Raw genomic sequence first — 15,600 nt, forward strand, 5'->3', positions numbered from 1 at the left:
AATCAAGGAATTTAGCAAAGTTCGGGACAGCAAAACAGATTATAAAATGGGAGGGCAAACTGGCAGGAATTCACAACCTAGGGTGAGGGAAAAAAGATCCCTAACAATGGTCCTGAACTAAGGATTTCACACATTCAGCACAGTCGCACATGGTTCCCACCACGTGGACCAATCGGAATTATGCAAAGTGAAACAGTTGCGGAAGAATACAGTATATTTCAAAAGTCTCCCATAATCCTATACCAGGGAGCTTCTCACAAATTCTACCTGTACTAAAACAAATAAGGTTACATTTTTAGGTCGCACATGCAAGCACTTTTTGTCCTCTTGTAAGTATTCTGTGAGCTTTTAACTATGCCCATCACTTTCACTCGTTCGTGGGCCTGCCTTTCAAAAATCCCTTGATGTCATTGGTAAATGCTTTACGTTTGTCCCGCCTGGGGATAGTTTTGTTACTTCCTTACCCTGTTACATGGATTATTGCACGGTTGCCAATATACTCCAGTGTGGGCAAACTATTGTTTTTTTGTCGCTCCCCTTCATGCTCCAGGGCGGCCATGGGCTCACAGTGCACTTCATTGCCAGTATTGAAGCGCTGGTCACATTGTTCACACTGTTACCTAATCAGACTCATTTCTTTGGCTCTCCTCTTTACGCTCCATAGCTTTCACAAAAACACTTATAATTGATAAATGCTTTACGTAAAAAAAAACAGAAATCCTCAAAGCAGCTCTCCCGGCACAGCGGCACAATATTCACTGCACTCGGGAAACTCGACCCATAATGCTTTACGGGGCATTCATTTTACAAAACATGTTTGCTCATAACTGAGCCTTTGGTGGTCCTAGGGCAATGGGACCACCTTCAAAATGTCCACCACGATGTGCTCCTTCTGTCTACATAATTTCTGGGTTCCCACAGAAGGTTAGTGGGGACCCCAAAATATGAACCTCTTCCACCATTCATTGTCTGTTTAAGCTCTCATGATTGGAGCTTTTGTTTTACAGTGTAGTTTGTGTCTCAAGGGCCTTGTTTGTAATTTCATTGTAGGAGGCTTCTTAGCTCAGAATATGTGTAAGGCACTACGCCCTCGAGGGGCTAAATATATGGCTACACTAAATTATTTTCTGCCATTTTCTTTTCATGTGGTTATGCCCTGTAGGAGCTAAATATATGGTTACATGACCATGTTTCATACAAATGCTATTTTCATTGTGGTGTCCTCTAGGGGCTGTTCTAAGCATTACAGTTAACATATCAACATAGTACAATATTTACGGCACAGAAACTTGCCCCATAGTGCTTTGCAGGGCATTACTTTTAGAAAACATTTTTGCTCATAACTCACCCTATGGTGGTCCTAGGCTAGGGAGGAACCCAAAATAAAAAAAAACTCCCACCATTCAGTGTCTTTTTAAGAGCTCTCATGGTTGTAACTTTTGTTTTACAGCTGGGATTAGTTTGTGTTTGACATGCCTTATTTGTTATGTCATTGCAGTAGGCCTGCTAGCCCCATAAATGTGTAATGCAAAATGCCCCCTATGGGCTAAATTTATGGTTACAATGCATTACTTTCTGACATTTTCTTTTCATGTGATTATGCGCCCTAGGGGCTAAGTATATGGTTACATGACCATGTTTCTTCCAAATGCTATTTTCATTGTGATGTCCTCTAGGGGCTTTTTTGAGCATTACAGCCTAATGCCAAACGTTTATTTCTGAGAAAGGTTTTTTAGGTGGTTTACATGGTAATTGTATATGGAGTATTAATCTATCCTCATTGCAATTATGACCAAGATTCAGGTCAATTTAACATCCTTATTGCACTATTACTGTTTGAATACTCAATATGTTTGGGCGACCTTTCTAGTTTATTGCTCTCATTACTCTTCCATGGCTGTCTTGTGTCTTTTTTGGGGGGAACTGTGTTAGCCAGCCAGCAACTTGGATGGTGGGATGGTGAAAATGGTATTCTATTGGAATTAGCATGGCAGATTTAAATTAGGCTGCTAAAAGGCAATATTTTGACAGCAGATAGAGGAAGAAGGTAAATGGAAGTGTTTTAGTTATATGCAGGGCCCTTGGAATTATGTGGCAGGAAAAGGCAAAATTATGAGACACGGTTGACCAATTTATGTGGCAAGAAAAGTCCAGTTATGAATTTAGAACGCCAATAGCTCTAACTCAAGAAAATGTGAGGTCTATTGCTTTGCAAATGCTTGTTGCATACTAGTACCAAGACAGATAGGTTAGATCTTCGACACATACATTTCTGAAACAAGAAGTTAATATTCTTGGGAAGTCATAGTCTTGTTTGGGAAATAGACATTCAACATTATTCTACAGCAGAGGTCTTCAAACTGTGTGGTGCGCCTCCCTGGAGGGCCGTGGCAGTCTTCCTAGGGGGGCGCAAATATCTCTGTAAAGAATTGCAAATGAAAACAGCGTGGAGGCACAAATTAATTTATTGACCATGCTTACAGGCTGTCTTAAGTTACAAACAGCAGCTAAACTTCATGGTAGGTTCAAATATGTGATTTAAAAATTAAAGATAAAATATTATTTAACTGTTTTGTTCTGTGTTTTGTTAACTGTAGGTAACTGCAGTTAAAATACAGCACACCATAAATGAAAAATAATTTCAAGTTAATATTTATGAAACCTCAATAGGTGAAAGCAATCACTACAGATGTCTGTGTGTGGGGCCTAAGAGTTACAGAATTGAATCCTGGTGGGTGCAATGAGGAAAAGGAGCTTGTGTATATATTGTGCTATAAGGTCTCAGCCTATAGCAGAAAGCACCTGCATGTGAATATGTAAATCATTATTTTAAAACAGTGTTATACACAGTATAAGATAGGCTGCTGTAGAATGGTTTAGTCAGAGCCACTGGATTTATGAGGCAGGGGAGCACCAAATTATGCAGTAGGGTTGACAAAATTGTGCAGGAAGAAAAGGCAAATTACGCAGCATAATGTGACTTTTTACATTATTACTTCATATTTTTGTACTTTTTTACAAATGGTAATTCTATTTGGGCAAAGCTGGTAACTCATTAGAACAAGTTTAACAACCAAATACATTAATAAGCAAACTAAATGTGACCAGTTAACCTTTGTGAAGGGCCTCCCACTACTTCGCCATATTTTAGCAACGTTTGATCCATTTGAGCTAGAAATATTTTTTCTTTCTAAAGTCTGCAGCTTTTGCACCAGATGATGGATTATGAGGTAAATGTGGTAGATTCATAATTATGCCAAAAAAGACACAGAATCGCATAATTCCAATGGCTCTCGGTTTAGTGTATAAGATTAAACAAGGCCTTTTAAAGCATATATTTAGCAATAGCTAATCAGACTGTTCCTAGTGCAAGTATTTTTATAAGTATCCATTAAAATTACACTTTCCAGAACTCAACACCCTTATTTCACTTGTCATCATGAAACTTCAAGTAACTCCATCAATTAAGGCTTACATTACGTTCTGACATTTGGTGATTAACCAATTGCACACTGTTAGAAATGGGGTCTTTGGTTGGCAGTCAGGTTACCACCTGTCCAAGCAGGGGCCCTCACTCTAGTCAGGGTAAAGAAGAATCACCCTCAGTTAACCCCCGCTCATTCCCTTCGTAGCTTGGCATGAGCAGGCAGGCTTAACTTCAGAGGCAAGGTGTAAACTATTTGTACCAACACACATAGTAACTCAGTGAAAACACTACAAAATGACACAACACAGGTTTAGAAAAATAGATATTTATCTAAACAAAGCAAGACCAAAATGATAAAAATCACAAGTCAAGTTATGAATTTAAAAAGCAAAAGAGTCTTAAATCCTTTAGAAAACAGTGAGAATGTTGATAGGGTATAAAAGTACCTGGGTAGCATCAAAGTAAAGCCGCACGGGCGAGAAAGCGATGCTACAATCCGGACAGGCACCTCCGGTCCGAGTAGGCTTTGCGTTGATTTTCCACGCCCAGCAATGTTGCGTTGAAATCTGATCGCACGGGTGTCAAGAAACCACGCTGCGTGGGGGCTTGCGTCTTTAACAGCAGCCGCTGCAGGTGCTGCACCTCGTTTCTACAGCCACGTTGTGTTGATCTCCCAGCTGCGATGTAGGTCGAGTGTTGATTTTAGCCGCGAGGCAGCAACGTGTCGTTTTTCAGCCACAAAGCAGGTGGTGCATCGAAAGTTTCCCCGCACAGCAGTCTTTGCATGGATTTCTGTCCTTTTCCACCAGCTGCACCTTTCAAGGATCCAGAGACAGGTTAGGGCAACACTTGGCAGGCAGGACCCTCAGCAGAATGCCCAAGTGCTGGCAAAGAGAAGTCTTTGCTGTCCCTGAGACTTCAACAACAGGAGGCAAGCTCAGTTTCAAGCCCTTGGAGAGTCTTCACCAGTGGTAAGTCACACAAAAGTCAGTCTTTGTCTTCTCTCAGGTAAAAGTAGCTACTGCAGGCCAACCCAGCAAAGCACAGTCATAGGCAAAGGGGCAGTACTCCTCCTCCAGCTCTTCTCTTTGGCAGAGGTTCCTCTTGGTTTTAGAAGTAATCTGATTTTCAAGGGTTTTGGGTGCTCTTCTTATACCCCTTTCTGCCTTTGAAGTAGGCCTATTTCAAAGGAAAGTCTCTGTTGTTTTCAAGATCCTGCCTTGGCCAGGCCCCAGAAACACACCAGAAACACACCAGGGGGTTGGAGACTGCATTGTGTGAGGGCAGGCACAGCCCTTTCAGGTGTAAGTGACCACTCCTCCCCTTCCCTCCCCTCAGCCCAAATGGCCCATCAGGATATGCAGGTTGCACCCCAGCTCCCTTTGTGTCACTGTCTAGAGGAGAGGTGCAAACAGCCCAACTGTCCAACTGACCCAGACAGGGAATCCACAAACAAGCAAAGTCACAGAATGGTTTAAGCAAGAAAATGGCTACTTACTAAAAGTGGCATTTTCAAACACACAATCTAAAAACCAACTTCACTAAAAGATGTTTTTTAAATTGTGAGTTCAGAGACCCCAAACTCCAGATGTCTATCTGCTCCCAAAGGGAATCTACATTTTAATAATATTTAAAGGCAACCCCCATGTTAACCTACGAGAGACATAAGCCTTGCAACAGTGAAAACCGAATTTGGCAGTATTTCACTGTCATGACATATAAACCACATAAGTACATGTCCCACCTTTAACATACACTGCACCCTGCCCATGGGGCTACCTTGGGCCTACCTTAGGGGTGCCCTTCATATATAAAAGGGGACGGTTAAGGCCTGGCAAGTGGGTACTCTTGCCAAGTCGAATTGGCAGGTTACAATTGCACTCACAGACACTGCAGTGGCAGGTCTGAGCCGTGTTTACAGGGCTACTAATGTAGGTGGCACAACCAGTGCTGCAGGCCCACTAGTAGCATTTGATTCACAGGCCCTGGGCACCTCTAGTGCACTTTACTAGGGACTTACTGGTAAATCAAATATGCCAATCATGGATAGCCAATTTACACATACAATTTATACAGGGAACACTTATACTTTAGCACTGGTCAGCAGTGGTAAAAGTGTCCAGAGCAAACAAAACAGCAAAAACAGAGTCCAGCACACAGTAACAACCTGGGAAGTAGAGGCAAAAAGTTAGGGGAGACCATGCCAATGATGCCAAGTCTAATACACACATTTATATTTCTTTCAGGTAGCAGGCACCTTGGTCTCTGACCCGCCCTCAGCTTTACAACACATGAGAGTCCCACCCCCTTCCCTTTCACTTTCACCCAGAGGCAGCACAAGTTCCACATTAACCATTCAGGAACAGGTGTTTCTTTTTTGTTCAAACAAAACGTATGGGAACTGGCTTTGTGAAATTAAAAAGACAGAACACCCTAATTATGCAGGGTAGAGATTTGTGGTCAATTTTTGTTTTTGTGTGATGTTTTTGCTCTTTTATACAGCTCACATTTAGAGCAGAATTTGAGCCATAGAAAAGTACCCTGAAATTATCTTGTACTCCCAGATCCCTGTGTTTATCTTACCATTCCCTCTCCCCCATGTCTTGCCATAACGTTTTGGAGGGGGGCCCAGGTTCAAAAAAAAATTCTGAGGGGGGCTCAAAGCAAAACAGTTTGAAGAACTCTGTTCTACTGTGACATCTGAGGCCTATACTCTGTAAGTTAGCATAAGCTCTGTTTTCATTATTGTGACACATCTAATTTCAGAAAAACAGCTAAATCAGATCTTCTGTCATATAATGGTTCAGAACCCTTCAGAGGGAAATTTTCTGAATAATTTAAATGGGTGTAGTATCACACACCAGCAGGTCCTGTGTCATCCTCCTGACACCTAAGACCAAGTAGAAAAGTTTAACTGTATTATCAAGGAAGAACTTCAACTGGCAGCTCTAGGGCATATCTGGAGGAGAACAGCCCTGCAAGCTGCACTGCTTTCATACAGAACCACACCAAATTCTGTAACAGGGTGTTCGCTGTTAAAGTTATTGAAAAGATTTAAGCCTTAGTCACATCTAGCACTATAGCTAATGAAGTGAAGAACTTATATCATAGTTCCTTCTGGTCTTACAATGGAAGTAGTGTATGAGAGGGTTCTTTAAGTTGATGAGCATAAAATTAAGATGTGAAGTTACATGGTGCCGAATAAGGAAGAGCCTGCTGCAAGCTCTGAGTACTCCAATAAAGCACGCTAGGAGAAATAAGAAGTCAGACTCTTAGTGGTCTAGCCCTGTTGGGGTGACTGACTGGGTTGTTCAATGGGGCATTTAGGACTGAGGAAGGTGACTTCGGGAACTTGGCCAGGATTTTCATTTTCTATGATACTGGTGATAAGACAGATTTTGACCAAAACATATGGAGTTCATTCTCAGCAGGTGTTTCTGGGCTACCTGCAATGGATACTGATAATACTACTTGTTTGAAAGAAGGATATGGTGAGTGTCCTGGGATTTCCTACCATGAGGTGGAGAGTTTATAAGCTGCTCCTAGTGATTTGACTGCCAGGTCGACCAAGGTCACTCCTAGCCCCAGGTCCCAAGCAGATAGATGCCTCTGAATGGCATGCTGCTGTGAGACAGAATGAGAAATTTTCTAGCTAGCGAGAAGGCGAGTTTCAATTCTATTAAGGACACGGAGGCGAGGATTATGCACATCTTTCTTCACTCGTTATTCAAAAGCAACTTCAAAGTTTAGCAAGAAAAAACAACAAGAACTACAACTCCCATGAGGACAGTCCCATGGCAACCAATGTCCAATCATCAAGCCTTCGGCCGATGTGTATAAATGTCCCTGGTCGGCGTCATCCAGCCTCGACTTCACTGCGGGAGGGAGTTCAGACATTCTCAGGTTGTTGACGCCTCGGATCCTACGGAAACAACATCACTCATTAAGCGAATGACAGACTCTTTTCCAAAACACAACCCATATAGGAAAAGAAGCATATCTTAGATAAGTGCACTGTGTCTTTAAACCATATTAATTACATGAGTCAATGAATAAGCAGGAAGCAAAGACAACCAAGATACTCATACATGCACTGTATGCAATTCTATATGTGTATACCGCCTCAAATGTTACCTCTATAAAGCTCCCGGTGGGAAACTCATATCCTGTGTAGGGCGGGATAATCCTCGCCTTCGTGTACTTAATACAATTAAAACTTTCTTTCTCGCTAGCTAGAAAATTTCTCATTCTATGTCAGGACCGGATGCAAGGATTATGCAAGTTTCAAGCTTACTTACCACTACAGAGGCTGCTTCATGGATAGATTTAAAATAGATTTTTTTTAAAGTAGACTCTGATGACCAATCCGCAGCATTCATACTGTCCTCCAACCTGCCGCCCACCTGGATGGCTTTGGAGGCCAAGGCACCCCAAGTGGAGTGTGCCCCAAAAACTCGTACGTTGATGCCTGCTTCTGTCAAGATCCATCTGATTCACCTGGCTATTGAAGGAGAGGAGACTGCCTTAAAAGGTTTCTTCAGCGAAATCAACAATTGGCGTTCTGCAGGAGGCCGAAATTCAGCCCTCACTTCCTCACCAACCTTGAGGCATCTTACCACGCATAATTTGGCGCATGGGGAAAAGCTGGATAGGTTACCGAGCTGATATTACATTTAGTCCTCCTGGAAATGGCGAAAGTCATCCCCTCCGGGAAAACACTCTAGCCGAGACGTCCAGGGCCCTAACATCCGACACCCTTTTGCACGATATAAGAGATAATAACATAGCCAACTTAGCTGACAACTCCTTCCGTGAAAGATGTTGATTATCCTGCCACGAGGATAAAAGTCGAAGAACCTGATTGACGCCCCGTAACTCCGAATACGTAGGTTCCGGAGGTCTGGAGATCCTGATACCTTTAAGTAACTTACATACCCAAGGGTGCTCTCCAACCGGACGGTTCTGCAGTGGTGGGTGACCAGCCAAGATGGCTGATCTAAAGGAGTTTACAGAACAATAAGACAAGCCAGATTCCACCAGCTTTGCAAGAAAATTCAGGATAGCCGTAATCTGGGCCCCTATGGGATCGATATGTCTGTCCACACACCAACGAGCCCATCTATTCCATGCGGACCTATACCGCTTACATGTTCTTGGAGCCCATGCCTGTCTGATGAATTTCTCAGCATCCTGTGAAAGCTGGCAGTCCTGCCAGCGAGTCCGGAAATCTTCCAACTCACCAGAGCGAGGTGGCCTTGAAGGACCAGAGGATGAAAGTGCCCCGCAGGGTCCCGGAGAATTGAGGGAGAGTCCGGGAGGCGAATTGGAAAGTCGCACAAGAGTTCCAGAAGTGACAGGAACCACACCTGTGACCTCCAAAGAGGGGTTATCAGAACCACCGTCGCCTCCTGACGACGTACATGGGCTGATACTCTCAGTATCAGAAGGAAAGGAGGGAATGCATACCCCTGATGCCGTCCCCAGTCCTGCAAGAACACGTCCACTGCCGCTGCTCCTGGGTCCAGGTGCCAGTTGAAGTACGTCAGTAGTTGGGTGTTCCATCTGGACGCAAAGAGATCCACTTAACAAGGACCCCAACGTTCCATGATCGCTTGAAAAACTACTTGGTCCAGCTGCCAATCGCTGGAGTCTGCCAGGAATCTGGAATTCCAGTCCGCCAGAGTGTTCTGGGAACCGGGGAGGTACTCCGCCGTCACCGAAATCTGGTGCTGGAGGCAGAAGTGCCAAAAATCCTTTCCCAACTCTGCTAGGGCTCTCAAGTGCGTGCCGTCTAGGCGATTTATGTACCACACTGCAGACACATTGTCTATCCGAAGAAGAACAACACAGGAGACCTTGTCCCGAGTCAGGAATCTGATCGCAAACAAACCCGTCAGGAGTTCCAGACAGTTGATATGCATACTGAGCTCCTGAGGGGTCCATCGTCCTCCGAACGAGACGTCCCCGCATCAGGCACCCCAGCCCTGGCGGCTGGCGGACGATTCTATGACAAGGTCCGGTGAGGCTCTGAAAATGGCCCTGCCATTACATGCTTCCATGTGGTCCAGCTACCATTGGAGCTCCGTTCTCACCTCTTGGGTAAGGGAAATGAGCTTGGAATACGTTAATCTGCATCGAAGGTGATGTGCCTTCAGACGCTGGAGAGCCCGGTAATGAAGAGGGCCTGGAAATATGGCCTGAATCGAGGAGGAGAGCAGTCCCACTACTCTGGCCAATTGCCTGAGTGAGATCCTGTTGCGTCTCAGAACCTTCCTTAGTTCTTTCTTGATCTTGGAAATCTTCGGGCTCAGGAGACTAAGGGATGCAGATTGGGACTCTATGAGAAAGCCCAGAAAAGTCATCGACTGCAAGGGCAGAAGATCCAATTTCTGTTGGTTGATCACAAACCCCAAATCTTGGAGGAGTACAATAGTCGTGCTCGCATTGGATAAAAGTTGGGACCTGGATTGATCCACGAGGAGGAGATCGTCCAGGTAAATGATCAGGCGGATCAGGCGAGAGCAAAGGACTTCCACCACTGGTTTGAGTAGTTTGGTAAAGCACCACAGTGCCGAAGACAGGCCGAAAGGGAGAGACGTGTACTCAAACACCTGATTCCTCCACAGAAATTGTTGGAACCTGCGATGAGGGGGAAAAAACTGGGACCGTCAGGTAAGCATCCTTGAGGTCCAGACGAACCATCCAATCTCCCCGTAACAGGAGCTCCCTGAGCATATAAATGCCCTCCATTTTGAAGTGCCTGTAGATCACCCACTCGTTGAACGATCTGAGATTGATAACCGGGCAAAAGCCCTTGTCCTTCTTCTCTACAAGAAAAAGATTGCTCACAAAACCTCTGGGATGGAGGACAGACTGTTTATGGCCCCTTTCCAAAGAAGGTCGTGGACCTCCGAGTCTATAAGAGCAAAATCCGCTGCCGAAAAAACTAAGGGTCTTGGAAGATTCTCCTGAACCGGAGTTCCCCAGAATTCGATGTGAAAGCCTGTCACTGTCTGTAACACCCAGGTATCGGAGGTTATGTGTGACCATTTATGTTTGAACAAGCGTAACCTCCCTCCAATTTTTTGAGGGCAAGAAGGGGTAATCCTTACCAGAAGGGCCTCCTGGAGCATTAGCTCCTCCCCGGGCGATCCTGTTTGCTCTGCCTTTCCCTCTGCCTCGAATTGGGAAAGAAGGCGCCTTGACGACTGTCTTGCCATCCATTATTTCTGTAGGAGATGGGGCCTTGTTGGTAAAGGCGGCCGGAGGAGCGGCTCCTGCTTCGTCCGGCCCCTCCAAAAACCTTCCCCAGGAAGATCTTCTTGATAGAAGATTGTGCCTTGTCCAGCGGAGAAAAGGTGGCGACGAATTTGCCCAACTCCTTGACGAATGGATCACCGAATAAATTACCTTGGGCGACCGCCCCTCCCTCAGAGCTAGATAACTCCCCCAAATTTGGGTTCTATCTTGATAAGTAAGAACTGGCATCTCTCAGCCCAGATGGCGCAATTAGCATTGCCCAGGAGGCAAACTGCCCTCTGGGCCCACCCGGCCACAACATCCGTCGGTAGGGGGGTGTCAGTTTGTTTTGCACGTTCGGCCAGTTGAATGATCTTTGTTAGTGGACCTAACACGTCAAGGAGCTTGTCTTGGCGAGTCCTCTGGGATCGGTCAATACCCTTTTTGGGATCCTTGGTGTACTTCGCAAAAAAAGTACATCTGGATCTATATCCGGAGTGGCCGCCACTATATCTGGCAGGGTAGGACGCGGACATTCGGCCTTCAGGTGAGCCCGCACTTCCTTGTCGAGAGGCTGACGAATCTTACTAGCCACATATTCGGCTACCTTCTGCTCCGGCCACCACTCCGATGACCGAGGGTGATAAATTACCTCTGGTTCGAACATATCAAAGCCGGAGTCATCCTGTCTTGCGGATCTGGCATAGAGGCCCCGGGGCGCCAGGGGCGGCTGGAGTCTTGATCCCCAGCAGAAGAGGAATCCCCGTCAGAGTCCTCTGCGATGCATTTGGGTGACCCCACATCAGGGCCCACTATGTGGTGGAGCTTCTCACTGGTCACTCTGGGCTGAGAACCCTCCCGGAAGGGTGTGCGCTTATGCGCATTCTTGCAGAAGGCATTGACGAGGCGCTCAAAGTCTTCGAGGTGCCCCGTGTCGTGCTTGCGGGATTTCTTGGGAGCTGCGAGTTCGGAAGTCCTAAATTCAGCTCCCGTGCCCCCAAACATGCCAGACCCTTTGGACACCTGTTCTGCAAGTTGCGCCACACTCTCTTTAATAGGGGCCAGAGCCTGGGCGATAGCCTGCGAGAGCAACACATCTACCCCAGGAGGGAGAGCGCGTTGCGAAGGGCCTTCTCCTGGAGACATGTTGGGGTAAAAGTTATGGTCCTGCGTGGACTGCATCATGGGACTTAGGGAAAACTTTGACAGAAGAACACCCTAAACTAATAATAAGGGTAGCCCCCCCAACGCTTCTGTCACCAAAATGGTTAAAAAAAAATACACCCATAGGGTTGCGCGATGTTTTCTAAACATAAGCGGTCTCACTGTAACTCAGTGTCTTTCAACCGCAAAGCGCAGTGTTCGTGTGGGGAGTTGGAGGGGTTATAAATGAGCCTGGGCTCAAGAAACCCCTGTTGCGCCACAATTCCGAGTGCCAAGCACAACGTTACTTGAGCGCTCGAAAAAACGTGGTTTTTAACTTAGCGGCACAAGAGAGCGCCCTCTAGAGAGCCCAACGCGTTACCGCGTCTTGAATCAGTGCTCGGGCAAAAAGTCTGCTGCGCGCGCGGTAGGTGTCCCTAGAAACGAGAGGAAAAACAGTTTCACAAGGGCAAAACGAACATACACACCAACGTAAAGTTTAAGCAATTTGTAAGAAAATCAAATGCTCAGAGGCAGTAAGGGCAAACTTAACTGACACTGGAGCAGTGAAGAAAGAGGACGGATGACGCCGACAAGGGACATTTATACACATGTGCGGAAGGCCTGATGATTGGACATTGGTTGCCATGGGAATATCCTTATGGGAGTTGTAGTTCTAGTTTTTTCTTGCTGAACTTCGAACTTGCTGTTGAATAAAGAGTGAAGAAAGATCTGCATAATCCTCGCCTACGGTCCTGGCATAGAATTCTAGCTCTGGCCGACATGTTTTGTAAGTAATAAGACAGGGGCCAAAAAAAATGTTTCCTTTATGGCAAAGAGGTGGCTACCTCGTCTATAAATAAGAACTTCTGACACCTTGTCTGGTCCACAATAACTATTTGCAGACAGTTCTGCTTTGTTTATTTAGGTTCTAGAATCTAGAGTTATCCATGAACAAGAACTCTCAAGCTTTCCAGCATCGCGTGAGAGGAGCTCATTGCTGTTTCGTTGGGGTTCTATATTTAGGAGTCTTTCTGAAACCCTAAAATGTAAGGATAACAAGTCCTAGAATGTGAAGAAAAAAATTGAATGAATGAATTACTAACTCGTGGATCAGAACAAATCGAGGCGGCTACATTAATGTGAGGCAAAAGTATTCCTTCACTCTGCAGGCCATTATTTTCAATACTCCTTGTATGTGTAGTCATAAAGCCATAGCACTGAACCTGTGAGCGCTTCCGTAGGGTCTCTGTGGTAGAATTTCAGGTTCGCACAGCCCTATAAAATAATTTAACTGGAATAGTTTTGGGAGAGCATCATAGAAGGTACTATTGTCTCATAGAACAAATTATAATGGAAAGAGGTTTGAGACCCTCACCTGAGGTTCAACTGAAGAGCGTGAGGAAGTTAAACCTCTAGGTTGCAGAATACGAGGATTTTTTTTACAGTACAATATCGAATATTTGGCTAAAAGCACCCGCGCCTTCAGCAAATACAGATCGCCATCCGTTTGCAGTTTTCTCTCGCCACAGAAGCGCTGGAATTACCCGCAAACCACTGAAACACATGAGCAGAGAAAGCAGGTCACCAGCCTACCATAGCCGAGGCGAGCACTATGCCTAACTCCTCCCACCAACCGGCAGAAGCAGGGGCTGGACAGGGTCACGAGGTGTTTACCGTGGGAGAGTGGTCACATGACGCAGTCATCTGCAGCGCGAGCCTCAGGCCTGGAGTTCTCGGCTGCGGCGTCACTTCTGTTATAAAAACCCCCGACGAGGCGGCGCTCGCGCACTCCCGGGCCAGGCAGCGTCGCGCGCAGCTCCCGGTGAACATTCCATTGAGCCCAGCAAGAGAACCAGCAGGTAAGTGAGATGCGGTTGTCTGTTCAAACGTGCGAAAAGATCTGCCCGGGAAGAAATCACGCGCCAGAAACTTTAATACTATACCCACCTGGGTGTGGCGTTGTAGGTGACCTTACCTTCATTAGTTGGAGTCTGCCCAGTCCTGTTGAGGTCTTTCACAACCTCCCTGGTGTGGTGGTGTAGCCTTACTTGCAATAGTTGCGTTCTGTACAGTCTTATTGAGGACTTTAACAACCTCCCAGTAAAACGTAGGCAAGCTGGTATTTTGGCGCTGTGCGTTGTGGGACTCGTAGTACTTGCGTGGCATGGCCTAATGATTGGAACACTACGAGTGGTGTAAAATGTTATACATGATTTGCGGAGGCTGTACATCTTTATTCATTTGTCTTTAGAGCTTTTCACGCCAGAGGGGTACTGGTTAGTTTGGGTTTAAATAAGCATTTTGAGGCTGTTTGACGGATAATTTAAAGATTATTCTTTTCACATGGCTTGTAATCTCGGTTTCAGTTTTTGTCAAAATTAGCTTATCTGGGCACATCGTATTTTTAAACATTGTACACGCAGTTCCCCTCCGTCGATCTTGATCTCATTTTGTTAGCTATGTCCACCCAGCATGTAAATATGAATATATTTAATACATGTTCCATGAATGAGTTAAACAGCCAAGTTTTTTTGTAGAACTTTTGGGGTAACCGATTCATTTTACACGGGTATTTGTGTAAATACCCACCCAGTATGTAAATATGAATATATTTAATACATGTTCCATGAATGAGTTAAACAGCCAAGTTTTTTTGTAGAACTTTTGGGGTAACCGATTCATTTTACACGGGTATTTGTGTAAATTAGTAATAGTCGTATTAACAGGGACGTCAGCAATCCAAAATTAGTCATTTTATCTCTAGTCACGCGCCATAGCTTTGTTTCCTTGTTTCTCTACAATGCACTTCCTTATTTTTCCCGAGGTACCTGTGTTGAGCAACTTTCAATGCCAACGGAATTTCTGTTGCCAACAGTTACCCAAAAGAGATGCAAGGCCCTCTGGTCCTGGCATTGCGCCACGACAAACTGGAAGAACCAGTACCGGCATGTTGGTATACGGCGAGGAACGTTTGTGTCTGCTGAGCATTCCACTTAAGCACTGACCAGGTCTTTTATACAGTATGATCAGTCTTGGGGGGGAAATGCCAATTTATCTGTTTCGAACGGTTTCACTGGATCTTGTTGCTTCTACTGTTTTGGCTATTGCAGGTAGTCTATGTCTGTATAGCAACACTTGCCTGTACACGTAAAGAATCTTATTGGATCAGCTTGAGTTTCCATTAAGGGGATTAGGGGATGTTGTCCCTGATCCTGGCTACAAAGGAAACGCTTGCTATCCTTTTCGCTTTTTTTTTTTTTTTTTTACACTTATTAGTTTGCATTCTGATGGTGTCCAGACTGCAGTTATGCCGAGAACCACCAAAGGTGGTGAGTTTGTCTGCAAGGTAAATAAGCTGGGTGCTGGATGTGATGACTCTGTAAATGAGGCAGCTGGTTTTGAAGTTGGTGAAGGCTGGCAGTGGGAGCCTATGGAGTTCCACTAGGATGAGGGTCTCGTGACCATGTTTCTTTAGGTTCTTAATGAGGTGTACTGTGGTTCACAGTCTGCATCTAAAGGCTTCCAGTGTAGTGTCTGGGATGCCATGGAATAGGGCTTTTCCACTACCCAGGTACAAGAGTGAAAAGGCTGAAACTGCAGTTCTGAAGTTGCTTTCTGGAAGAATCCGTTTCTTTCTTTAGAAAAGAGAATGTTTAGCAATGTATTCTTGGGAGTGTTGCTACTTTGCAAGGTGAATCCCAGTGAGATGGCATTCAGTCAAAATTGGGGTGCAAAGCCATCAAGATTCACATAAGTGAGCTAAATTTGTACTGTATCTTATTGGTGGT

The 15,600-nt window shown here is 45.2% G+C and overlaps 1 protein-coding gene and 1 long non-coding RNA gene across 3 annotated transcripts in view; one reads left to right on the forward strand and one right to left on the reverse strand.

The window, feature by feature from the left end:
* Positions 1 to 7,127: 7,127 nt before the first annotated feature.
* Positions 7,128 to 13,903, reverse strand: LOC138296743 (uncharacterized). The gene is made up of 2 exons (XR_011203888.1): positions 13,788 to 13,903; positions 7,128 to 7,349 (listed from the first exon to the last, which is right to left on the reverse strand). It is a non-coding gene; the product is annotated as an uncharacterized lncRNA (long non-coding RNA).
* Positions 13,509 to 15,600, forward strand: part of CTSB (cathepsin B) — an 80,942-nt gene continuing 78,850 nt past the window's right edge. The window contains exon 1 of one of the 2 annotated variants that reach the window (XM_069236151.1): positions 13,509 to 13,671. The gene's annotated coding sequence lies outside the window, so the exon portion shown is untranslated. The remainder of the gene's footprint in view (positions 13,672 to 15,600) is intronic. The other variant, XM_069236152.1, reaches the window with a different exon arrangement.

This window comes from Pleurodeles waltl, chromosome 5, assembly GCF_031143425.1.
Source record: "Pleurodeles waltl isolate 20211129_DDA chromosome 5, aPleWal1.hap1.20221129, whole genome shotgun sequence".
NCBI lineage: Eukaryota > Metazoa > Chordata > Amphibia > Caudata > Salamandridae > Pleurodeles > Pleurodeles waltl.